Here is a 26,202-nt window from a genome sequence, read left to right on the forward strand (position 1 = left end):
ATCAACAACTGTTTGCAAAATTGTGCCTCTGAGCAGTGCCAGCCCACAAGGGAATTCTTGAACCTGCCTGTATGGTCTGTGAGAAGTGAGTAGAGGCAGGCAGAAGGGTTACTAGAGTTCAGCAAAGGCCTGCAGAAAGCATGGATTACTCAATTCTCACAGAGCTTTTGCTGCCAAATGAACAGGAGAACATTGTAGGATAAATAGCTGTTATCTGCATTTAGAGGATGCCTTCCAAGTGAGATGGAAGGTGTTCTGCGTTACAGGATTATCTGGCTGTTCATCCTGTCACGTGAAACAGCCATATTCTGGTTGTTATAAAACACAGGCTGTCAACATAGGGGACAAAGGATGGTTTCGTAAAGTCACAGGCACCATTTCTACAGAAGGAGGCAGAAGCCTTACCCAAAACCTTTACTTAGGTTCACATATTATTAGGTTCACTGATACAGGAGTTCTTTTGAGAGAAACTAGAGGCTTCTGAGTCCAGCCAAGTCCAGTTAGCAAAGTTGTACACATGATTTCTGTTGCTCTCTACTCTGAGACTTTCTTTTCTATTAATGGTAAGAATAATCACAGAGACTGAGATTCTGACATGGTTTCTCTCCTCTTCTTGAGCCTATTTCATGATGAGCGTTCCTGGTTATAAACAACACTAAATCCAACCTCATGGAAAGTAACAGTTTACCAAAGTTGACATCAAATATTTGACTTTTGGATCAGACGTTCATTTGGTGTATTCTTGGATAGCTTCTTTCATGGTTTCATTACTAATTTTTGTGGGGGTGGAATATGACAGATACAGCAGAGAAGATAATGATGAAACTGTGGCATCCACAAAAGTGCCAGCTTGACTCACCCACCTGTGTTTATCTGTAGTTCTATTCATTTGTTTCTCTAGAACAACTTGGCCTTTACTTTAATTGTCCATGTCACCCTGTCTTATACCAACCTTGCTAATTTTTTATAAATCTGTCTTTGGGAAGAGGTCAGGAGAAAAACAAGAATTTAGATGTTGTCTTGAATTTAACTTCTCAGTTGGATGAAAAATACATATCCCACGGGTGAGGTTTTGGGATAACTCATCCTAGCATGACTTCTTTCGTGAGCTTTTCTTACCTACTTAGTCTGAGGCAAGAATGGCACAAAATTTCTTTGCCCCTTTTCTGTAATTTACTACCTCAGTAACCAAAGCTCAGCAAATTTCATTGCTTCCTGTTTTACTGGGCCACCATATGCCCTTTCACCGGTCACACCATGCAAACCAGCAAAATCTCTTGCTTTCCATCAAGCAGAGGAGAATACTTCCTTATTCTTCCACTTCCCATTCCTAATGCCTTCTACATGCAGCTGCTGATACAAGACTGGTACAACTCTTTCTACATACTTCTGTTACAGCTGAAGAAAGCCCTCTTCCTCATTACCAGATATCACTCCAGCTTAATATACTGCTATGTTGAATTTAAAAGGCAGATTAACTCAAGAGTGACTTGGGCCAGTTTCCCCACCTGTTGTCATATATTCTGGTTTGCTTTCTTGGTTAAGCCTGTTCTGAATAGGAGGTTGGACTTAAGAACTCCTAAGGTCTCTTCCAAGGATGTCATCACACTTCAACAGATAATCTTCCTTTTGTGCTCACTGTATAGTGGAATATAATCACTAATGTAAGTAAAACAGTGAGATGGCAAGCTTGGAGTTCACTTTACATTGTGCTGAACAATAGTGCAGTAGGTTGTTTTGGTTGGTTTGTTTGTTTTTTAATGTGGGGGTATTCTGTGTTTTCAATGGTATTACGTCTACTGAGGAAAAACTTTTATTGGGGAAGTATTTAGTGCTTCCTGACAGTTCCAATTCTGGTACCACTTGAGATTAGCAGGTTGACAGGCTCTTACCGCCTTTGAAGCTTTGCATCTGCCTAGAAGGAATATATCTTTTTTCCCCACCCTTTGCCAATGGTGTAATCATGGGGAACTGAAGTGTTCAGTTCAGCACAGCTAGTTGTTATTTTTAGACATTAAATCATTTCTTTGGAGTTATATTCCCCTTTAATCATAAGCATTAATGATACAGCTAGCATTTTTTAAAAGACAAAGTAAGATCCTGAGACTATTCACAGGTGCTGGTGAGGCTTTTACACGAAATCACTGATGTCCTCTACAAGTGCCTATTGTGCCTTAACTCATATTGGTTACATTTTAAAAGGATCAATTTTGTGCAAATGATTGATAAATGATGATAAAATCAAGAAAACATTTCTTCCAGGCTATACTCCTTTTGATAATACTTACTCAAGATTAAAGTAATAGAACTACCAAGTCAAACTCATGTCAGCAGGTTAACACCAGCACTGTCTTGGGATAAAAATTCTCTCCAGTGTTAAGCTATTCTATGAACACAGCATATCAATCTGTATAAATCCCAGGAAGGAATTCAAGGAAGAATCCAGTGACTTCAAATTCTACTGATTACAGTATATTACCAAAGCCAGTCTTAGAATCATAGAATCATACAATGGTTTGGGTTGGAAGGGACCTTAAGACCACCTACTTCCAACTCCTCTGCCATGGGCAGGGACAGCACACACTAGAATTTAGTCAATTTAAACAGTCAATTTAGTAAATTTAAAGAGTCAATTTAAAGGGTCAAGTAAGGAAACTGAATTAAATTTTGTGTCTGAACTGCAGCATTATAGTGAGTGCAAAATCTCCTTGCAAGCTGTCTTAATTCCATACACAGGTTAATGTTTCATCATTAATTCTCTCTATAGTTCAGGCCATCACTGATGCTCTGACAAACGACGTTTGGCAGCCGTTGGCTGGCAGTTTTTACTTCTTCAGGTTGCTCAAACAGAGACTAGAGAACATGCTTTGCTGAGTACCTGTATGGGGCTGATTAGGACTGTAGAGCTTCCTTTGTAAAGCTTCTTCTCTTTGGATTTTTTTATACTACTTAGATGTGCACAGGACAAATTATATTTTTATACCTCTTATGCCTCCATTGGGAAATTAAAAACCTGAAGAGGCTATGGATGAGATCATGCTCAAGAACTTCCATGACAGCACTTTGGCCAAGTTATCATGAGGTGTTTTCAGTTTGGCAGTGTCAGCATCACTGCACAGAATAAAGCCTCCACTCCCTGCTCAGGCTGAATCTAAAAAGTGCAAAAGTCAGCTTTTTGAGAAAGTTCTCTCCTTCTCCTCCAGCTTCCTCATGACTGCATCCTGCGTGACATGTGGAAAGCTCACTCACAACCTGGTAAAAGACTGGAAAGTTTCGGCTGCTTGGCACTCAGCTTTCGAAATGCAAAAGCAGTGTAAACATGTTATAGTCAGATAGCACAGCTCTCTTACAGAAGAGGAGCTAGCTCTGCACTTGAGGGAGTCAGAAGTATTGCTCAATATGACTTCTTGTTTGCACCTCCCTTTTGGCTTTCTTCAGGTGTAACAAGAGGCAGGCAAATGTATTTGCTGATCCTGCAGTTTTCTGTGTCTGAGGTAGTAAGTGTGAAGGTCCAGAAATGCCAGCCACTCAAGCCCTGACCCTTGATCTTCACTGCCTCTGCCTTGCATACCTGTTCCATAACCCTCAGTGATGCTCCAGACCTCCAGTGCAGCTTGGTGGCCCATCACAAGCTATTTTCAACTCAGAAGGGTCAGCACATGCACAACAAATGAATATACACGCTCCTTCCTCACTGTGGATGTGTGACTATTAAATAAGTGTGCTCTTTGAGAAAACAGTGTGAACATTTTATGGGCAGACTGAACTATTCTTCTTGCCATTTAGGCCATTCCGTACACTTTATACTTAGGGACTTACTTAGACCACAAGTCCACGAGCTCATCTTTAGAGTTTTATCCCAGTAGAAATAAGCAGATGGACAGCCAGTGATTTAGTATTAGCTAGATTTTCTTAGGAAGTCAAACTTAAAATATGGAAAGCTTATTTAAGGCCTTAATTATCCTGCATACTTTTTTCTCTCACATCATACTGCAGAGCTGTTGGATGGCAAAAGCATCACAGATATAGATGGATTAAAATGTCTCATATGTGCTGACTCCAAACTGCTGACAAATTCCAACTACTTTTTCTCATTAATTGTCTCATTATAATCAGAAGAAATAATCTTCTGAAAAGTTCATCAGAGACTCTGGAGTCACGTTACGGTGTTTGGATAACATTTTATTTCAGACCTTTGATTTCCAAGGCTCCATGCAAGGAACACAACACAGGCCTTTTTATGTTCATGTAAGTCTCAAACACTTTGAAAAATGCCTTTAGGTGTACTCAGGAAACCAAAGATTGAAAAGTGATGAAATTCAGGGCATTCCAGTAACTTTTGTTCCTAAGATGCTTAGGTCTTTTTAAAGCTTTTATTCTTAAGAATATAAAGGTGAGCAAGGGTGAGTTAACTGCTGGTGCTTGTATACATTGAATTGTGGTGGCTTTCTGAGTATAACAATGTGAACATGTGATGCTGCCCCCTTTAGATCCTATTTCTTGAATCAAAATAAATTAGTTCCAGAAGTAGCAGAATTCATGAATCCTGGTTTCTTTGGATGTGCATCTTACAGTTGCTTGATTTTTTTTTTTACAGTTATAGGAAAGCTGATTTGCCAACTCACTCCTTATTAAATACCAGAAAACAGACTGCAGAGTCAGTTTTTCTAGTCTGTTAAGTATAGCCCTGACTAGAGCTTTCCAGTGGTTGGGCATCCTGTAGTATCTCTGTTCCATGTGTGTCCTGTGCTGTTAATGAACGTTTAGTGCAGCCTTTCCCTTAGTGAGTGTGATGATAAAAGTTATTCCGCCACCCATTCATCTGTTTTCCTAAAATGTGAAGGAATTCTGTAGCTTTGTAATTTCTTTCTGTCAAATTTGACTGTAACTGGACTATGCGTTCAGAAGTTATTAACAAAAACACATACATCTGCAGCATGTGACTTCTTGAACTCGTTTTCCCATAGGACACCACGAGGATACACAGACCAACAGATGGGCTAACAGGCTTTTCTACTGTGAAGTAACATGCTTTGCATTTGGGCACTCACCCAACTTCAGTCCAGGATTTTGTTGTCTTTCCAAGGCCCCAGATCCATGCCTTTGATCTGTCTTGGTAAATTCAGTGGTGTGCTCTTGACATGAGTGCTTTTAAAACTCACCCACCCTTTCCTCACCACTTTGCACACCTGCCTGCAGTCTCTTTGATCACAACTCTGCTGCTGCTTCTAGAAGGAAAACTCTTGGGAGTGCTTGATATCTGCAGGTATGTATCTCCAAGCAGAACAGGCACACCAGACTCAGTCCACAGGCAACCTCCTTACAAAGTTGCCATTATTCCCATGCAGCAGGTATGCTGTCACAAATACTGGGCAAGAATGTAGGGAAAGGGAAGGGCATCTTGAATGCATTTGGTTGCAATGAGATTCCAGATAATCTGTAGGTGGAAGGTCTCTCTTTAGCGCACATGCGAATGAATATTTACCCCCTCAAAATGTGATTACACCCTTCATTCATTTCACAGTTCAGGTGAAACAGGTGATGCAGCTGGGAGAAAGCATAAGTTGAGAGAAATCTAATGGCCTCTTTTACAGGTAGATGCCAGAAACTTCTCATCGGTGTTTATACAACTCCCCATTCCTGCCTCCTGCTCCTCACAAACATGGATAATAATAGGTATAGCACATATCTCATTGGGATTCCTACAGAGAGCAATTAAAACTTTGAAGATATAAATGTTTAACATTGTTTATAGTCCAGCTGGAAACAGGAAATGCCAGAAATTACATAAGCTCTCTAAGTATGAATAGGCTCTGTGTAAGCATCTGCTTCTCTTCGGTTAATTGTTTGGCAGTACCTTGCATAATAAGCCTTTGATTCTGAGTGGGAATACATGGGGGCTGCCTGATCATAAATTACATTAAATGATAATCTGAACTGTTGGCATTTGCTGTATACCCATAGCCAGGGCTGTAGTTCCCTCTCTCCCTGGCACTGTCCTCACAGGATGGAAACAGGGAGAAGGACTCTTTCACTGAAGATTATATTTGTTATTTCCTTATTCTGTCCTCTAAGGAAAAATAAATATAAGCCAAAGTACACATTTTCGGTCAAAGGAAGATCATCAAAAGGCAGTGGCAAAATGAGCATTTTGCTGTGGCCTTCACAACAAGGGAAAAGATATGCTGATGTTTGTCTGCTGATGGGCCATTGTCATAGGGAAAGGCATTAAGAACAAATGTGATACAAAACCTGTAGGAATTGGTGAGTGTTTGCCAGGACTGGATGACGCTTGCCTGGGAGTTCCTAGGGAACCAAGGAATAAAATAACCATGCTGGGGACAAAAAATTATGCTCTTTATCATTCAGAACAGCTCCTTGGCTAGAGAGTCACCCATGTTATAGTACTCTGCTAGGAAAAACTGTTAGAAGAAAATATTGTGAAGCAAATCATCGGAGATGGAATTACACAGCATTGTAATGTGAAGAGTATCATAGGGGGTGAAATAGTCCTGCCTTTACGAATCATGCTTCTGGAGTAAATTTCTTAGCAAGACTAGTGAAGCAGATTCTTGGCTGCTAGGCTCCCAACTGATATAAAACAGCAGAGTCCCTGACTTCAGTGGTGTAAGGCTGAACAGCATAGGCTAAGGAGAGATGAAATAAACCGTTCATGATAAAGAAATGAAATTTTCTAAACAGCTTTTTTTGAACTGCCTTGTTAGAAGCTATTAAGAAAGGGCTGAAATTCACAGGCTGAGAAAGCATTGAGAAGGATTAAAATTGGTTACTAGTTAGAAAATGGAAGTCCCTTTCTCATTAAAGCAGCAAAACTGGCTGAGTTAAACAGAATTATTTAAGGTAACCAAGACTAGGGGAGAGTAGAAAGCTCTAGAAAAGCTAGGTAATAATACAGTACAGTATTGTTTCCCTTTCCCATCTTTCCTCTTCCTACTGCTGACTGCACACTCCTGCAGTTTCCCCTTGTGCCAGCACAGGCAGCCACACAGCTTTTATGAACTGACTTGGCTCATTAGAAAAAGAGAAAACTACTCCAGCAGCAAAACCCAATTACAAATGGAGTGGACAAGCTCTGACTAAGGCTAGAAGGAAAGTGACCACAAGCAGCAGTAAAAGCAATCTATACATTACCTCTGTCTGCAAGCAGAAATTGGATGCTTCTCAGAAGACACCTTCTGTGAGGGCATCTTCTGTTGGTGCTAGGCAAGAGCAGAGTGATGTGGAGAATTTTCTTCAAGAGTCATGTCTGCAGATAAAAATTACTCCACAGGATACCTGGCTGAGATGTGTCAACTTGTAATACATAGATTAAGCTGTGCTTGAATATCAGAGGTTCCAAAGGGTCTCCTTTCTTCTCCTTTGCTTTAAAAGAGTCAGGATTTCCCTCTTGGTTTGTTGTTCAAACTGCTTCAGAACTGCAGTTTATTAGGTGCTTATGGCTTGTAGTATTAGCAGTGATCAGAATATGGCCATGGCTACCAACCACAGCCAGATAGTAGCCCTGTTTAACCATGGTAAGCAGGACCCATCACAGGTACACAGCTCTGACTGCACAACTCCCAGATCTCATGCACAACAGGAGAAAGACAAGCCTTTTATAACATATTATCTCCTGTGAGTTTGCACAGAGACCGTGACCTTGATTTTTGAATACAAATTATTGAATGGCAAATGGATGTTTATGTCCAAAGTTAGGCTGACCCAGACCCGCTTGTTAATCAGCTGGCAGGGAAGAAACAAATATTGCTGCTGGTCGTTTTGTTTGTGGGATGGAATTTTTGCAGGGATTGGAACAGTAATTGACAGTGGTAAGTCATTCTCTAAAGACAGCATCGATAAAACAGCAAGTGGCACAGGATAAAAGCTCCATCTTTTTCTAGGCACTGAAAGATTAACTCAGTAGCCAATAAGGAAGTAGAACATCTTCCTCTGTATTGTCAGCTTTTATTGTGGCTCATGCCCTGAGTCATCCTGTTTTGAACAAATAATTGTCAGACAAAAGAGATGCCTTTTCTCTGGTGTCATTCCACCCCTTCAGGATGTCAGTCCCTTTCATCATAATGAATATGTTCAAAATCTCAGCTTTCTTACCTTAATTAAGCACTTCTTGACAGTAAGGCAAATTCATTTGGGTACCTTTCAATTAACATAGATTTTTTTTGTGTTTTTGTGGAAATTCAAGAGTTGATGTTACTAAAGCTGAACAAAAAAAAAAAAAAAAAAAAAAAAAAAAAAGAAAAAAGAAAAGGAAAAGGATTTAATGATCGACTAGAAATTATTCAAGTTTAAAAAACAGAACCAAACCCACAGTGATAGCTTAGCTTTTTTGGTTTATTTTCTCTTTCTTAGCTTTACCATTCTGTGTTCTCCATACATACAGAACAATGAGCAAAACTCAAGTGTGCAGGACCTGAAGCTGAAGCAATTAACAAAAGTAGTCTGATTTCCAGATGCTGAGTATGTACGTTTCCCGAGGAGGCTCCTGACAGCTACATGTGATCATCAGCTCTGGAAACCTGTCCTACAAGTGTGGTTTTAAAAAAGATTTTCTATTTACACTATATTCATGTCCTTAAGCACACAAATCAGGTATGTTCATGCAACCCTCAGTGACTTTGAATGCCATATTTGAGTCAGCAGCATCTAAACTTCAAGGTGCATCCAGCTGAAATCCTTCCCTCTTCCTGCTCCTCATCTCCAATAAAATATCCAAAGTTGTGGAGTTAGGAAGATGTGCAATTTGTGTGAAAACATTTGCCATTTGAAATCTCTTTTGCTTAAAAATCATAACAATAACAAAAAAAGAAGCAGGCACCTAAAGCCCTTTGAAGTGTTTGAAAATTTGGTCAGTTGTCTCATGTAATAATTTATGTACAAGAAAGAGAGAGAAAGCACACACAGCAGCTGGGTTTGCTCACCCTTTGTTTCCAGCATTATGTAAATGCAATGTGAATGGTATCAGCCACATCCTGGATTAAATAAGAGCCTTGTGTACAGGAGATTGGACTAACCTTTTCTTCCAACATTTGCATAGCCCAAGGACAGGTGGGTGTCCCTGCAATTGTAGACAGTGTTTCCCATTGAAAGATAGATGTTGACTGCATGGAAGTGAATTACTGAGATGTGTTCCTTGCTTTAATTGTGGGGGTTTTTTTATTATTTTTCCTTTTGTAGAAGTTTCATTGTAAAGGCACGCATTCAACACAAGAGATGACTAAGGCAGCACCCACATCAAAGGGTAGTGATAATTTAGTCTTCCCAGTTTAACTGAGGAGATGACAGCCATCTTCTACTGGGACAGGGTGGGGGCAGGAGGGAGAGGAACTATTCCAAGTAAAAGGCTGTAGGCCAGACCACAGCTTCCAACACCCCTTATGACAATATTCCCTCAATACTATTCATAGAATCACAGAATCATAGAATAGTTAGGGTTGGAAAGGACCTTAAGATCATCAAGTTCCAACCCCCCTGCCATGGGCAGGGACACCCCACACTAAACCATGTCACCCAAGGCCTCATCCAACCTGGCCTTGAGCACCGCCAAGGATGGAGCATTCACAACCTCCCTGGGCAACCCATTCCAGTGCCTCACCACCCTCTCAGTAAAGAATTTCTTCCTTATATCCAATCTAAACTTCCCCTGTTTAAGTTTGAACCCGTTACCCCTTGTCCTGTCACCACAGTCCCTAATGAAGAGTCCCTCCCCAGCATCCTTGTAGGCCCCCTTCAGATACTGGAAGGCTGCTATGAGGTCTCCACGCAGCCTTCTCTTCTCCAGGCTGAACAGCCCCAACTTTCTCAGCCTGTCTCCATACGGGAGGTGCTCCAGTCCCCTGATCATCCTCGTGGCCCTCCTCTGGACTTGTTCCAGCAGTTCCATGTCCTTTTTATGTTGAGGACACCAGAACTGCACACAATACTCCAAGTGAGGTCTCACGAGAGCAGAGTAGAGGGGCAGGATCACCTCCTTCGACCTGCTGGTCACGCTCCTTTTGATGCAGCCCAGGATACGGTTGGCTATTCATGTGTTACTCAAAATATAGGTCACAAAGGTAAATCACTGTGTTGTTGAGTTGTTTTGAAAACAAGAGCAACCAGCCAAAGAGCAGCTTTGGAACATTATCAGCAAAATGGCTGATGCCTTTATTTGTGAAGGTGTGTCTAGCACCAGGTCCAGATTTACATGGGGTTATAGTAGCGTTAGCCCTTCTTCATATGAATGTTTGCCAGTGCAGTGTGTGTTGCACATGATGGTCAAGTTGTATCACCTCTAAGTACTGATGGCAATTAGTTTAAATTTCATCATATGAATTAATGGAAGTCCGTCATGGAATAATGAACACAAGGTGAGGATACAACATTTGCCTAAACCTCAGACTACTGAAAGATGACAGTATATCAGCAAAAATATTTCTACATCATCTTTCTATTCTTACTTTTTTTTCCTAAAACCTTGTCTTTGGCTATTGTGTGAGACGAGATGCTGGATCAGCGGACATCTCGTATTTGTAGCTGTACCTGGATGTTAATATACAACAGAGTTGGACTGTTGTTGACGTCTTACATCTCTTGTAGTGGTGCTGTTTTCATTATGGCTTCTTTAGACACCTCTGAATGCATTGTGCTTTTTTGGCATCTTTCTTCTTGTTTTGCTCTTTCCAGGAAAGCTGCACAGATGGAAGAGCTAGTTCACTTTCTCTTTGTACCTCAGTAACTATTCCAGGCAAAAGGAAATAATGCTCTGTTTATCAGGCTGTTTAAATACCTAGAATTTTTTACTGGTTGTCCTTTGAAAGAGACAGAAGTTCAGGCTTCTCTTTCAGCATCTATCTTTGTAATGTTAGACTGGTATTCTGTTTGTGATGTATGTGGCTAAGTAGCTCTGAACTGGAGCTCTCAGCTGGTACTGATACAAATCATTACAGTCACTAAGTAGGAAATGGAAAATGGTTCCAAATCTGGGTTGAGTCCAAGCAAATGTTTTAGCTAGAAAAATAATGGGAAATGTTGTAACTTGTACTTTGTATTTCACCACTAATTTGATAACCTACATGTCTTTTGGTTTGGGTTGAACCAGAGTGATTATTCCCACAGCTTTTTAGTGTGATTATTGAATAAAAAGTTCACCATTTGTTTTCTCTGACATAGCTCAGTTCCTGCCTCTGACAGTACTTTGAAAAGTACTGTGAAAGTACTTTGAAAAGTGTGACCTTGAACACTTCCTTCCATATATAAGGAAACCTCTTTTTATAAAATGACAGCAATGTTTACAGTCTCCTTCATAAAATGCTTTGAGATACATGGATGAAGAACACTGCAGGAGACCTAGATTACGTGTTGTCATCAAAGGTAGAATAGGATTCATGTGACTGGCAGTCAGAGTTTTCACTCTATTTTCTGAAGGTATTTCCAACTCTTCTGACGTTAGGCATTAGAGCCTATGAAATAAATATAGTTGAAAATCTCAGAAAACAAAAGCACTGATGAAGTGCACATCAATAGCTACGGTCTGCCTGGGTGCATCTCTGCTGGTGTGGTTAATCACTACTCTGCTAATAATCCTTCAAAAAAACTAAAAATAAATCACAGACAAACTGCAATTACATTTTTTTCTTGGTCTTTGATGCAAACTGGTTTTGACCCAGAGAGGATAATGTTCTTCTCTTCCCAGGGAACCACATTTTCTAACTGAAGTTTCCACAGGTTTGAAAGAATAATTGATTCCGAGAATGACTGCAGTTGAAAAGAAGCTCTGCAGGTCTCTGGTCTCACTGCTCACTAAAACAGGTCAATTACATCAGTTTGCTCAGGGTCTTACCTGTTGAGTTTTCAAGAATAAAGATCCCTGATAGGCCTTTCCAGGCCCCTGTTCCAGGACTAACCACCTTCACAGTGAGAAGCCTTTTTGAGAGTTTCTCAAGTTGCAGCTTGTGCCTGTTACATCTCATCCTGTCACCTGCTCCTCAGAGCAGGGTCTGGTTCTCCACACTGTCACTGTCATACAGATGTACTTCACACCCCTTACTGTAGACCAATGCACGAGCCAGAGTCCTGGAAGGCAGCCATACATAAGCCATCCTCCCACTTTGCAAATAAGTCATCAGAGAGCTGATAAAAAAACCTTTATACAACCCAGGCCTTCAGTTTGAACCAGACCTGACATACTCTTTCACCTTCATGTACAGAGGCTTTCTTAAACACTTTTTATAAACACTAAACTCCATTCCAAGGTCAGCTTATTCTCAGATGCTACAGCTGTAATCCATAAATCCTACAGAAGAAGATCCAGTTTCTCTTGTAGGAGCCAAAGTAGATGATTGGTAGGAATTATTACTGCAGTGTATGCTGTGAGTAGCACAGTTCTGGGCAGGTTTCAAACTCAGCCATCATACCAGTGAGGATCTTCCGGTTTTAGAGCATTAATTTAAAACTTTTCCTTTTTCTTTTCCTTTTTCATTTTCTTTCTTTTTTCTTCTCTTCCCTCCCCCCCACTTTTCCCCCTCCCCTCTTTTTAACTTAAAGAGACCCTGACATCCCTGAATTTTAAGTCACTGGAGACAAGAGGTTATGTCTCTATATAGAGAAATACCACTACGTGCTTGCCCTCTTTTTATATTCATCCTTATGTGCCTGCTACTGCCCTCTGGACACAGAGGGAGACAGAGCTGTGACCTGCCTGATGCAATCACTGATAAGTTCTGTTAAAACACAGATTTGGAGGCATTCAGAGTTCTGATCTGAAGATTATGGCACAATGGCAAATCACCAGTTACGTTTTACTCACGTGTCAATGGAATACAAAATCTTCTGAGCAGACCAATACACTAGGTGATTTCACACTGAGCTAAAGCTAACAGGACTCGGAGAATATTAACATAAAAACCTTGACGGTATCAACTGTGGTCTGCATCTCAGTACTGACCACCTTGTTAAGTGTAGAAATACCATGCCAAGAGAAAAGTTACTAATAAGAAAAGCCTTTTGTGTCTTACTGCTTTCACTTTGCTGCAGCAAACAAGCCTCAGCATGAAACTAGACAGTAAGTTCCCTTTCTTTTTCCCTGCATAGGATTGTGGCAAGACCTTATATTGTCTTATCCAGGATACAGTTCAAGTGCTCTGAGACTTTCACTTCCTCTTCAAGCAGAAGCTACAGCACAATACATACCTCAGTTTTACACTGTCTTTATTAAAAAAGCATTTGAGGTTACTGCTTGAGTTTGGTACTAAGATAAGCTTGATGAAGTGTCAAGTTAGTTGATAATGGGAAGAGTTCTTGGCTGTATATCCTGGCCAGCTGCTTACAGCTCCAGCCCTTCTGCTCAAATGATGCAGAGCTATGTGCACTATTGCTTGGACCCAGCAGTCCCCAGCTGTGCAATATATTATGATCTGTGATGCAAGAACTGCACCTAGAATGCGCAACCTCTTCCAGGGCTTAGGTTGGCCACCCCTTGCTTAAAGCCCTTTTAGGTAGGAGGGACCCAGATTTTCTCCTTCTTATCAAGTAAACAAAATTATGATCAAAACTATATTATACCTCCTGGCAAAGGGATATGGATGCTGATGATTTTCTCTACCCCTTCCCCTGCAACAAAGTGGAAGCCACTACCACTAGGACCCAGAGGAGCAGTAGAGAATGAATATAACACGGGAAAAAAGGCTGGAAACTAGGAACTGTGTGTTTAACATTTTTTGTCTTTTTGCAATAATTAGATCTGACTGACAGTAATTATTTTATTAGACTATTAAGATTCTATTTATAGTATTCACAAATCTTTACCTTTATGTATAAGGTGTATTTACTTCTTTCACATAAAATTTTGATCACAGCATGACTTCAGTGTGGCTGCTTAACAGAATTTATCACATTCTGCCTGGAGTTACCCATCGGTGACTTCAACTACATGGCAAGGAGACGCCATGTAGAGACTCCCTGTGCATGGAACTCCAAAATAAACTTCTTTCTTACATACAAGGGGAAGATCCATAGTCTGTTGGTGGCTGACAAACACAACTTTGAATTGCTTGTTGTGACAAGAAAGGAGATAATTTTACATGGGTCCAAAATCATAGCAATGTCACCTCTCATGTGACTGCCAGATTTTTCCTATAGCTTTTTTCCTATAAAGTCTTATGCAGGAGGGGTTCCTGTGACATATGAAGTACAAATCAGAATGTAAATACATATCTGTATGTTTCTCTGTGGCACTGACTCTACCTTTATGAGTTTCCACAGTTCTTCATTTAGTTGACAGTGGATTCCAGATTCTGTTTTCCAGGTGCTACATGTTTGTGCATGAGTTTTTGAAGCATCACATACGGATTTAGTGCTTTGATTGCCATTAAAATGAATGTTGGTTTTGTGGCTAAAACACTGCATAAGAAACATGAAAATGCCTGTCACCCTAAACATTCCATTTTTATTTTTATTATATGTTTTTATACACTGCTAAAAAGAGATTGAGTATCACTGTTTCTTTTATGGGTTACTAGTAATATAGAGTGGCTTTTAATACTTGTGGTCTTATCTTAATGGCATCTGTTTCTTTAGGACATCTAGACAAAGTTTATCTTTACCGCATTTCCAGTCTGATGCTGATTAAAAAAAGTAAGAAAACAATTTCTACAGAACCTGGGAAATCGCTTTCTGTACAATTATATATATTCCTGTTGGACTCAGAGGCCCATAAAGTCAAGCCCTCATGGTGCTACCTGCTGTACAGAATAGTAAGATAGCCCCGGTTCTGCTAGGAGAGGACGAGTTGGGTAGCAAATATATGTGTGATGAAAGATAAGGCACTGAAGTGATATCCACGGAGCTTCTGGGTTCTCAAGACGTGCAGTTCTGTGCTCTATGTATTGGCTTACCTTAGAGACCCCACATTCCTACATCTCTTCTCCTGAAATACCAGAGCTGAATGAACAGCCAGGGCAAAAGAGAACTCCAGGAACTCTTAGACTTCAAAGTCTAAGAAAAACTAATTTTCAACACATTCACAGCCTTTTTTTCATCACTTCCCAGAAACTTTCTCATAGTTAGATTTTCAGAGCATAAGTACATGCAAAATGAACGATTCACTTATTTTCCCACAACAGAAAACTAGGAGCTTGACCATGGAAGTAGTCCAGACTGTTCTCATAGAACGTTAGTGGATCTGCTTACTTCTTTCTGATAGACACAAACAAAATTCTTTGATGCTCTATGTGTATAAATTCAGGAATCTGTTATAATATTATACACGTGAATCTGTGCTAGCCAAAAACATGTTTTAGACTCAGATGTAACACCTGAGACACATGTTCTTGTTGCTTAGTTACAGCATGTGACTCCAACGAACATGAAAACACAGATTATTTGTCGGATTAACTCTTGGCCATGCACCCCACGTATTCATTAGATGGAGAATAAAACTTTGAAATATGAAAATGACTTCTGAGGGTTAATGACAGAAACGTGCAGAAGCTGAGTTCCGGATCCTCTTATTTGTTACAGAAGCAACACTGTTACACTGCAAAAAAGCATCATGAGCTGTTCTATAGTGCTCCCCCTGGCTGATACCAGAAACTGGCTTCAGAGGAAACACCATTGTGCCTGGGAGAATGGCTGAAACTTGGAGAGGTCCAATAAACCCGTGGAAATGGGTGGCATTCAAACCCATTGAAGCAGAACCCATTCCAAGACTAAACTTGACTGCACCTGCACACAACCTTAATGTATGATTAATGAGCCACGGCAGACATACATCAGGTCAGCGATGCTGACACTGACAGATAGAGATTTTTCTAACAGAACTCTCTGAATAATGGTACGCCTGTGGTAAGTGCTGCAGAAAGGATTACCTTTAGCTAAATGCAACTGGACATGACGAGTGATAGGAATTTGCTTGAGGGGACTGACTCATTCAGGAGAAGGAAATTATAATAATCTATTTTTTTATTCAGTATTCATAGACATTCCAACATTTACCTGTGTGTAGGACAGGCCTATTTATACGCTTGACACTTGTGAAATAAGACAAGACATGATGGGGTAGAAAAGAAGAACACAAAATCACAGGAACTCGTTGTTCACAGGAACTCCAGAGTTTCTGGTTAAGCGACTGTTTTTCTGCCCACCTTGATACACAGCCAGAGGTCCTGGCCCTGTTTTGGCATGCTTCTGTGCTGGCAGCTGTGAAGGGTTATACTGGAGAAAAGGATGTTACAGTACACACAGGTAATCCCACAATGCACATATATGAAACAGAAAGGTATTAAGAGGCTGCAGCAAGGGCAAACTCTTCCCCATTATCTCTGCTAGCAGGTTTTTTGTGTTTTTGTTTGGAATAAAAAAGAGGCTAATTACTCATCTCGGCATAAGGGCAACAGAAGAAGTGTTTGCACCACCTCCTTGTTCCAGCCTCCCAGCTCCCTACCACTGATTCAGTTGCTCATTTAATTAAAAAAACCAGCCACAATGGCCAGATGTATACATGCAACTGTAGTAACAAGCCAAAGGGCACAGGGGAGTCCTTCACAGCCACGTTTCCGTCAACACACCATCACTACACACCCTCTGTGTACATGCAGCGCTTTATGACTCTTAACCTTCTGCTATTCGCCAGCTTTGTGAAGACACCAGGGGAAGCACCTGGCTGTTTAGACAACCAGGTACGGTCTCTCCACCATTCAAAGCAAGGGGGTTTGTAACTCTGAAGGATAGTTTTTGGCTGAGACAGAGACAAGTGACTGTGGCATGCCACATATGAGTCTAGCAGGTATAACCAGTCTCATCCTCTTCTGGAGACAGTGTGCCATGGCTGTTTGAATTTAACTCCTCTTTCCACACTGAGCTCAGAGTCTTCGATCTAAAGTTTAGTCTCACTCTTAAAATATTTAAGGGACAATGCCTGTGAGTGTGGCACTCCTGAACTTGGAGAACACAGCTTTTAGTTACTAAAGGAAGGTCAGGCAGCTGGCTGCAGAGCGCCCTGAGAGGTGCCTTCAATCTTTGCAATCACTCTGCCCAGCAAAGCAACTGAGTCTTCTATAAACAATTCTGTCCATGAATCCTGTTTTTATTCCAAAAGGCTGTCCTTGTGATTTGTTTGGAAGATCACACAGTAAGAAAAAACTCTAGAAGAAACAGCTGTTACCTTGATTTCTTAGGTCTGACTGCATCAGGGTTGCTATTAGAAAATATAGTCACTAAATTTAGGGCCAAAATCTTGCCTGAGGCAAGATCAGATAAACAGAGAGATTTAAAAGCCCTGCTGTTTCCACACTGTATTGCTACTGCAAAGGAGGCACTTTAAAAGCCCTGGGCTACTAAACTAGTTCTGGATTTCACAGAGAAGACTCTTTAAAGTATTGACAGCCTTTAGGGGCAGATGAAAACTTACAAGTGGCTGTGTCAGTACAGTCCTGTTGGTTCACCCACTGCGAAACTCCTTGAATGGTCCCATCGCAATTTGCTGAAAGCACTCTCAAGATGTACATCATGAGATGATCCTGCTAATGTACTAGGGAGAACTACAGGAACACACTCTCCAGGGTGTCTGCATACCCAGGCTGGAGAACCCTGTGTGCCTCCAGCTGAAAACCACAGAGTGGTTAGGAGACTGAGGAGGCCCGTAAGTTCTTAGTAAGATTTTACATAACACTAAAGTAGCTTTTAAAATATGGCCCTTTCATCCCTGCAAAATTCCTTACCATTGCACGTAACAACTAAGTTGTAGCTCCAAAATTATGCCAGCATGTTTTAGAGCCCGGCTGTCCCTTGGCCTCCATAGCATATATCACCTTGCAAACCCAATGCCTTCGGTGGTTGTCTAATGCTGAAAACAGAATTTTGCATTTCCCTATTTCTGTGACTCAAGGCAGGAAGATCTGGTTCTGCCGTGTGGCCTCTTCCAGCACTTGTAGTAATGACAAGAGTTCTCCACTGGGGTTACTTCAGTTCAGAGACATTACACAAATGCAGCGTGCCCAGCAAAATGCAGCCACTTCTGAGCTAAAATGGAAGAACTGTTTTAATAGCAGAGCACAGAGAATACCTGAGAACAGAAGGCATGAGTTTAAAAGGAGAAACAGCCTAAGTGTGCATGAGGGTAGTACGTGCTCTGTGTAACAGTCTGCCAGCCGTGGCTATAGCCAGAACCAATGGCAGTTCAACGGCAATTTACTTAAAAGAAGATAGCATTTGGGGATGTTGCTAAGGAAGGATCAGGAAAGACTAAGCCAGTTCAGTAAGAACAACCCCTCTCAGTGCAAATAGCAGCCCCCAGTCTTTTGAGAAGAACTTGGAAAGATCAGAGAAGTACAACCCAAGGCACAGTTCCAGTGGAGCGGATACTTGCCTGCTAGATTGATGAGAAGAAGCATGAAAGTACAGCTGCTTCTAATGCAGCAGGCATGCGAAGGTCAGGGGAGAATTCTCAGTGTGCAGTGATCCTCAGTGTAACACATTTTGTGACTGTCTGACAGGACCTTCTGGTAAAAGCTGAGGATAATCTAACAGAGCAGCTGTAATTATGGGAGAGGCTTGCTTCCTTTACTTGTTTTCCTGGGTAATGCTAAGGTGAGTAGGCACCTGGGAGATGCAAAACCAGGGCGAGAGGCAGTTTTCCTACCATCTCCATTGCCATCTACTTCAGCTTGGGCTTTCCTGGTCCCTTCGTAGCAAAGCCCCCAAATGGTATCTGCTTTTAAATAAGTTGCTATTGAGCTACTTAATGGTTCTGACTATAGCCAGAATGGAACTATCTAACTTTCTTCTTTCATCAGCAGTTCAGTAGGGATGTGTGTTAAAACGGAAAACTATTGATGATCTCTGCTGAGATGATCAGGGCATGGGTTTGGAATCTGGTTCACGTTTTCTGAAACATGAAAGATAAAGAACCCTTGTAAGTTCTGGGATATGACAGATGACCATTAAAGAGAAGTGTTGGCCTGCTCAGCCACTGCAAACTTGTCATGACTTTGGAGATACGGTTCCCTAAATAAAAGGGATACTGGGTAAGAAAGCAGGGTGAGAAAGCAGCAATAGAGAGGAGGTAAGAGTGATGCTCAATTTCATCTGGTAGGTTAAGTGGGAGAAATGTTTGAAGGTGTATGCTATTATGGGAGTATAGTTATACACAAGGATAGTGTGAGATTATAGCCCGTTCCTCATGTTTGCTTTATGTACAGGAGATACTGATCTGCAAGAACTTAACCAAAGCACATGTAGCAGATGCATGACTCACCCCATTTTTGCTACAGAATTAGTTCTGTGCATGTCTTGTGTCAGCCTGTTCTGTGAAACCACTTCCTTAATTTACTTGGTCTGGATGTCGTGGCTTAATCACTTGGTGTTGAAACCAATCTGGGGTTACCATAAGTCATTCACCTTACATTTGAAAGCAGGCTGTGTGAGCGGAGTAAATTAGAGGCAAATTTTCAGCCTAGCATCCATATGACTTCATCAAGAATAATGCGCTGTGTTGTGGAATACATTTAGATTATGTAGGACAGTTCTCTTCAACGGCTTAGAACTAAGAAGCTCCAGAGAATTGAATTTGCCAGATTGCCCATGCAGCTCAATCCCCACTGAACAAACAGGCAGCTGCACAGTTGGGGGGATACGAAAAGAGCTGCACCCTCTTTCCTCCACTTTCCCTCTCTTGTAAAGATGCAGTGCGCACAGTTCAACAGGGATGAGGATCAATGCCTTAAGTCTAGCAGTTTTATGCTGCCAGGTAAGAACTGACGCCTGAATTTCATTTCCATTGGGAACGCTCTTGCACACTTACCTTCCTTTCTCACGCTCTTCCAAGTATTATTCTGTCACTGCGTGTCTCAGTTGTCGACACAAAGGACAGGCACGTGGGTGTAGTTAATTTTTATATTCATGGGGCCTTCCAAGCGTCAGAACTTGGAAAGAGGCTTTTGTGCAAGCAAAATCCTGTGGTATGACAGACCTGTGAGCACTGCTAAAGAGCAGGTTGGGAGACAAAGAAGAGCTCTCAGGGATACACAGGCAGTCTTGTGACCCTCTGGTACCTGGGATGCCTAATTAGCTGGATGCTACAAAAGGCTGCTTGCAGCTGGCAGGAAAGGTTGACTGCTAGGAAGGAAGAGGCAAGAAGGGCTGTTTCCTGAGCAGCAGGAGGGCAGCGGAAGATTCTCTATATTCTGAGGCTCAGATACAGAGCTTTGGACTGAAGTTACTGGATGCACGTGAAGTGGCAAAAGGCAGTAAGAGGGCCTGCTGAAGGTAGCTGAACTACAGGTTTGATGTGTTAAATGGAGCAGACCACCTTTGTCTATGTGGCTAGAAAGCAGGAAAAACTAGTGGCCTGTGAGGCATGTGGTCTTACAACAACTATGGGCAGCCCACAACACACCTAGTAAAAGCACATAAAATAATGCTCAGTGAATCCAGTGTTTTCAAGAGTTTGCCTCCAGGTACCAAAGTGAGCAGGCTTGTGATCTAACTCACAGGTCAAGGCTTCTCTCCTGAAGAACAGAGCCACCGAAGCTCAAAATCTTTGCAAATGATCCTGTGGCTGCCTCAACTTTGGTCCTATTTGAGAAGGCACAAAGTTAGCTTATCTATCTGAAAACAACGGCCTTCAGGCTCTTTTGGTTGGGCTGGATGGGCTAGCTATGGGTGTGTGCACTCAAACAGAAAGCTGGTTTTCGAAGGATTCAGATGGCTGAGTGCAGATATTGCCCTGTTGTCCTCTTTCAGGCATGAAGAGCAGGCAGAATCGGTGGCAATGTCTAGTCCCCAAAAAAGAGGTTTTTCTCCAAATGCATTGCTTGCATCAGCCCCCTAAGGCAGTGAGGAAGTTGCATGTCAGCTCCATTTTGTCCCTGTCTGAATACTTGTGGAAAGTCTCTAACAGTGAGAGAAATCACTGTAGGAAGAAGTTTGTCAGAAGGCAAAATCAGCAGCATGACACTTAAGCTACAGTGAGGCATTATCCGTCCTACGGTCATGGAAACAAAGGTCAGCTTAAACTAAGCTTATTTAATGTAGAGTCTGACTTTAATGGGAGAGGCCAGGTCAGGCTTCTCCTGTGTAACAGGGATAACAGCTCCTAAACAGTAAAGTTGGGGTGCAACTATACTGGTATCCAACTAGTAAACTTCAATGCCTAGTATTCGTCACTTTCAGCAGTAACTTGGGCCAGATCAGCTCCTCTCCACAGACTTCGGTGGCAATTTAACCATGGATTCAGGGAGTAAAGCAAGGTGAACACTTGGAGAAGTGACTGCCCATCTTTTGTGCAAACCCAGCACTGAATGAATCAGTACCCTGAAATCAAATACTAAGATGTCTGTCATTTACCACTTCAGACTGTTCCAATGTTAGGAAAACGGACTGTAAATACTTTAAGCCAGAACTTATTTTCAAATTGTACTGTCAGGTAGCCAGCACTTCTGAGGGTGCAGTAAAACAGAAACAGTATGCTTTTAGGAATGCCATTCTCTGACTGCCTGGACAAACATAAAGGGTTTTGAAATAATACATTCTTCCCAGTACACTTTGAAGGTTCATACCAGCTTTATCTTTCCTTCTTTACTGAAACATACTTGCAGCCTCCCCATGCTGTCCTCTGGGCCAGCTGTGTTCTGTTTCAGCACGTTCATGTTGTGGGAAAGCACTGTGTTCTGTGAGGTTAAATACGTTTATGTTCCTCAAGACTGGGCCACACGGTATCTGGAACAATTGCTGCTGAGGCAAGGCATCTGCAGAGAAGACTATTACATCTACGAAAAAGGAAAGCCAAGTGTACGGTGAGTTTTCATGAAAGAATAACTCAGGGTGATGCCAGTTTCAGAGAAACGTAGACAGTCTCTCTGCACTTGAAACAGAAAATGGAAGAAATTCACATAGATGTAATGGAAACATGGGTTTAGAAACCTACCATAAAGAACAATGGCATCATGTTTTCTCCACGTTGTTACTGTCATCATATGTCCTACAGTTTAAGATGGATGGCTGAATGAAGCAGCCTTCATATTCAGCCAAATGTGCTTTTTGAGATGAAATCTACCCAATGATCTCTTATACCTCATGTTTACAAAAGGCAGAAGTGGTGACACAGGATAAACCCAGCAAGGTCTGCACTCATGTAGTTTACATACAGCTGTAAAGCACTTGCAGAGCTCCTGGCAGTAAAGTTTTGTTTCAGTTATAATAATCACTGTCTCCTATCTCTGGATACCCTCAAAGCTCAAAAAAAATTACACACCGGTGCTCTTCGTGCTCTGTAAGCTGTAGTACAATTTGAAGTCTGCAAAAGCTGCAATAAATTATTCACAGTTTAAAGGAATTAAATTCCGGAGGGCGGAGAGGAGATGAACACAGATTCTGAGATGCTGCAAGCCTCCCTCTATTACAGCATCTGCACCGTGCCGTTCTTGACACTAACCACCCTCCTCCCGTTTCACTGAACAAAGGCTCCCTGCAGCGGTGCGCAAGGGAAAAAGCTAAAAAAACACCGGATTTCTTGGCTTCTCCTCGGGAGACTTCGGGCTCCCGGCGCAGCTGCTCACCGAACACGCAGCTCCCAGCTGGAGCTCCGGTCCTGCCCGGGCAGGGTGCTGCGGCCCATCAGGCAGTCACACCTCTGCTGGCTGCGCGCCCGATGCCTCCCCAGCGCCGCTGCTGGTCCTTAACCCCGTCCACCGGGAAGCTGCTGGGGACTACGAACTGGCACATAACGATGCCGATTAAATGTACACGTATATACACATTACATATATACGTGAGAGCTGACGACTCTTTTTCACATGCTGGAAACAGTAATACAAAGGTCAGAGCCCATCTGAGTAAGCACCAGCATGAATTACCCAAACTCCTTAAAAGAGATTGTAAACAGATAAGAAGTAAAGCCATTCGCCTTCTTCCCTCTCCCACATCCGTGAAAAAAAAAAACAACAACCAACCCTGTTAAAATCCACTTGTGAAAACGACGACTAAACACAGCCTTACTACTAGCAATACAGGCCTACAAACACGAACTCGTACTCAGACGGCAGCTGGCGTGCCGGGTTTGGGGGTGCCTGCAGCGGCAGCCCCAGCTCGGCTTGCGTTGCCGCAAGGCAGGTGCCGCAGCTGCGGGATGCAACCGGCTTGCCGGGCGCAGGGACCGCAGCGGGGCGGGGGCCCGAGGGTGCTCGGTGACCCGCGGGAGGGGGGGGCCAACACCAACCACTTCGGAGGCGCTTCGGGGCGGCGGGATTCAGCCAAGCGGAAGACGCAAAAACCCCATCCCGCCGCCGCTCCGCACCAGTCCCTGCCTGCATTTCCTGCCCTTCCCCCCCGCCGCAGGGCAGGCGCGGGGGGGGGCGGGGGGGGGAAAGGTGCTGGATGGGGGAGGGAGAAAGCTTCCCGCGCACGCGCTCTTCGACCGCGTTCCCCGAGGTCGCTGACACCGAGTTACTTTTCACCCACTTCGCCGCCGCACGGCCTGCCGGGGTTACTCTCGGTCAGGAGGCAGCACCCGCTACTATCGGCAGCGGGGATGGGGCTGCTGCCGGCACCCTCAGCAGCACAGACACACACCGGCCCCGCATCCTGCCCGCTCCCCGAGTTGCCCCCCGCACCCCGAAGTTCAGCCCCCTCCGTCCCGCAGCCGGGGACGTGGCCGTGTCACTTCGCGGGGGTGCGAACGCCCGCCGGTGCTAAAGTCACCATCCCGGCTCCCCCTGCCCTCCCTTCCGCTCCCACCACCACTGGTTTTGCAGCCGAAAGGTTATGCGCTTGCCGGATACCCCAGCGCTTGCTCATCCCCAGAGCTGGCAGGCGAGGAGCGTGTTTTCGCTCCCAGGGCAGCGCGGCTGCCTGCGGGGTTACTGCCGGTCGCCGCGACTTGGCGGGGGGGGGGTGGCCTCGGTCCCGGTCCTTCGCGCAGCGCCTCGGGTGCGCCTTCAAACGATGCAAGGCGGAGCGGTTGCGTAGCCCTGTGGTGCTCCACAAATACGCGAAGTAATGTGCAGGCTGAGCTGCGTGGTTGAGGGTTGTGTTGAGCGAAAAGCTTGCTCCGACACTGCTTTAGCGTGAAAGGTGTCCCTGCCCATGGCAGGGGAGTTGGAACTGGTTGATCTTAAGGCCCCTTCCAACTCTAACCATTCTGTGATTCTAGTGAGAATTCTGATCCTGAATCGAGCATAAGTGCTCAAAAGAGACATGAAACCTCTGGACACCATTCTTTCTGAGCTGGTGGCTGTGCTGGAGAAAAGAGTTAAAAAAAAAAAAAAAACGTTTTCTGCAGTCTCTTTCAGGAGCAAACTGAAATGCTCATTCACCCTAGAAGAGCTGGGTATCTCTGCAGTGCTAAAACCACAATGGTGAGGCATGCACAGCAGTTTTTAAAAGAGCTGAAGTAAGTCAGTTGTAGCTGTGTTTACTCAGACTGGACACGTGAATCCTGCAGCTGGGTTGAATTTTGTGCTTGGAGGGGTTAAATACATAGGTGCAATTTACCCTATCTTAGTTTGGCCCCTTGTATTTGCTACGGAAGTTTGCCCTGTGGTCTTTAGCCAGGAAAATCGTGAGAGGAGTTTGGGTGTTGTATGCAGCCACAGCACCACTGTTCCTGTGTTTCAAGGACAAGGCTGTAAAGAACGGTGAAGATGACCCTAACCGGCCAGTGACCTCAAGCTTGGATTATCTTTGGGGTGTTTTTTTTTAACTCAGGAATGATTGTAGATCTTCCTGACACTGTAATCACTTTTTTCTTTTTAGCTGCCTTAACAGCAGGATACGCTGTCAAAGCACAGCACAGCAGTCCTCCCATGGCCTAGAGGAGGCCAAAATCGAAGGAAATTTAATGCTGCAAGAATTTGAAACATGATACGTGCTCCCGGTTTTTGTGTACCGCTCCATACAAGCAACTGCAGTACAGCTTAACTGTCATTAAATAGTTACAAAAGAGATTAACGATTCCTTTTGTTGTTTCGTTCTTCCAGGAGATACAGATTGCTCCTGTTCTACTACTTAAGCTGTAGCGTACACTCGCACAAATTGCACCACATTGCACAGCCATGTAAAATTAAGCAGTAAAGAATTTAGGAATAATCTTTCTTTACTTGTAGAAACAGCTTTGCGGTTTGCTGTAGAGTTAAATGCTTCCATTGTTTTCCCTCTCCCTTGTGTTTTTTTTTTCCCTGGAATCCCACCCGTCCCCCTTGCAGACTTTCTTCTCTGCACTTCTAAAGCACCCGTTCGTTTCAGTCTCTCTTAGTACTCTGTTGGTACCAGGTTGCTGAGTGAAGTTGTTCGTTGGTCATCCCCATGCTGTACAAATGCACAAATAATTTAAGCGGAAATACTTGGATTTGCTACGGGAAACGGGGGTGGGTGTGGTAGGAAATAACTCTTTTCATCACTTTGTGAGCCTTTGAAGTTCTTTCACTATCACCACCCCTGTTGCATTGCCCACACCTGTTGATAGAGATTTTCCATCTGCATGTGTTATCTTTCACTCCAGGGATATTTCAGGGAAACTGCACAATTACTGTTTACTAAGTACGGAGCTGTCTGGGGCCCATTACATATACCAGTGAATCCTCTGACTTGCTCATGAATAACAAAGCTTACCAAAACTAATTTTTGTTTCTTTAGTGGGATAGGGAGGATACCTTACATTTATCCACACAATTTTATTGTCTCCTGATTTTTGTTGCAGGTGTGGACTTGCATATGTATCAGTGAAGAAATGGGTTTTATACTTTGAAGATAAAAGAAGTGCCAGCATACTTGAGGGGGACAGAATCACGAGCTGAAATGAATCCAGATGAAGAGTACAACACCAGAGCTGGTATTGGCCGTACCTTCTAGAAGATCCTGCCTTCCATGAGTTGTCTGCTGGGTCTGTTCTTGTGAGTGCTTGCACTTTTTGTGCTGTCTTTGCCTTCTTCTTTCTCATCTGTCCTTGCTTTTCAGGCCTTTGTCCCTCCTTGTGTCCCCTCCTTGTGTCACTTTAATGACAACTCAGAGTGGGAGCCAGACGTCTCAGACAGCAGCAGCAGCAAATGCTGTGCTCCAGGAAAGAGCACCTCTCCTCATTGGTCTCAACAGTGGTTCTGTTTGAAGAGCAGATGGACATATACACAGCATTTTCAAGCAGCATTCCTGTCCCACTGTATTTTAAGATGGTTTTACATTCTAATCTAGACAGCTTAAACTGTAACAGAGCTGTTC

The sequence above is a fragment of the Psittacula echo genome (assembly GCF_963264785.1).
Source record: "Psittacula echo genome assembly, chromosome: Z".
NCBI classification, from domain to species: Eukaryota; Metazoa; Chordata; class Aves; order Psittaciformes; family Psittacidae; genus Psittacula; species Psittacula echo.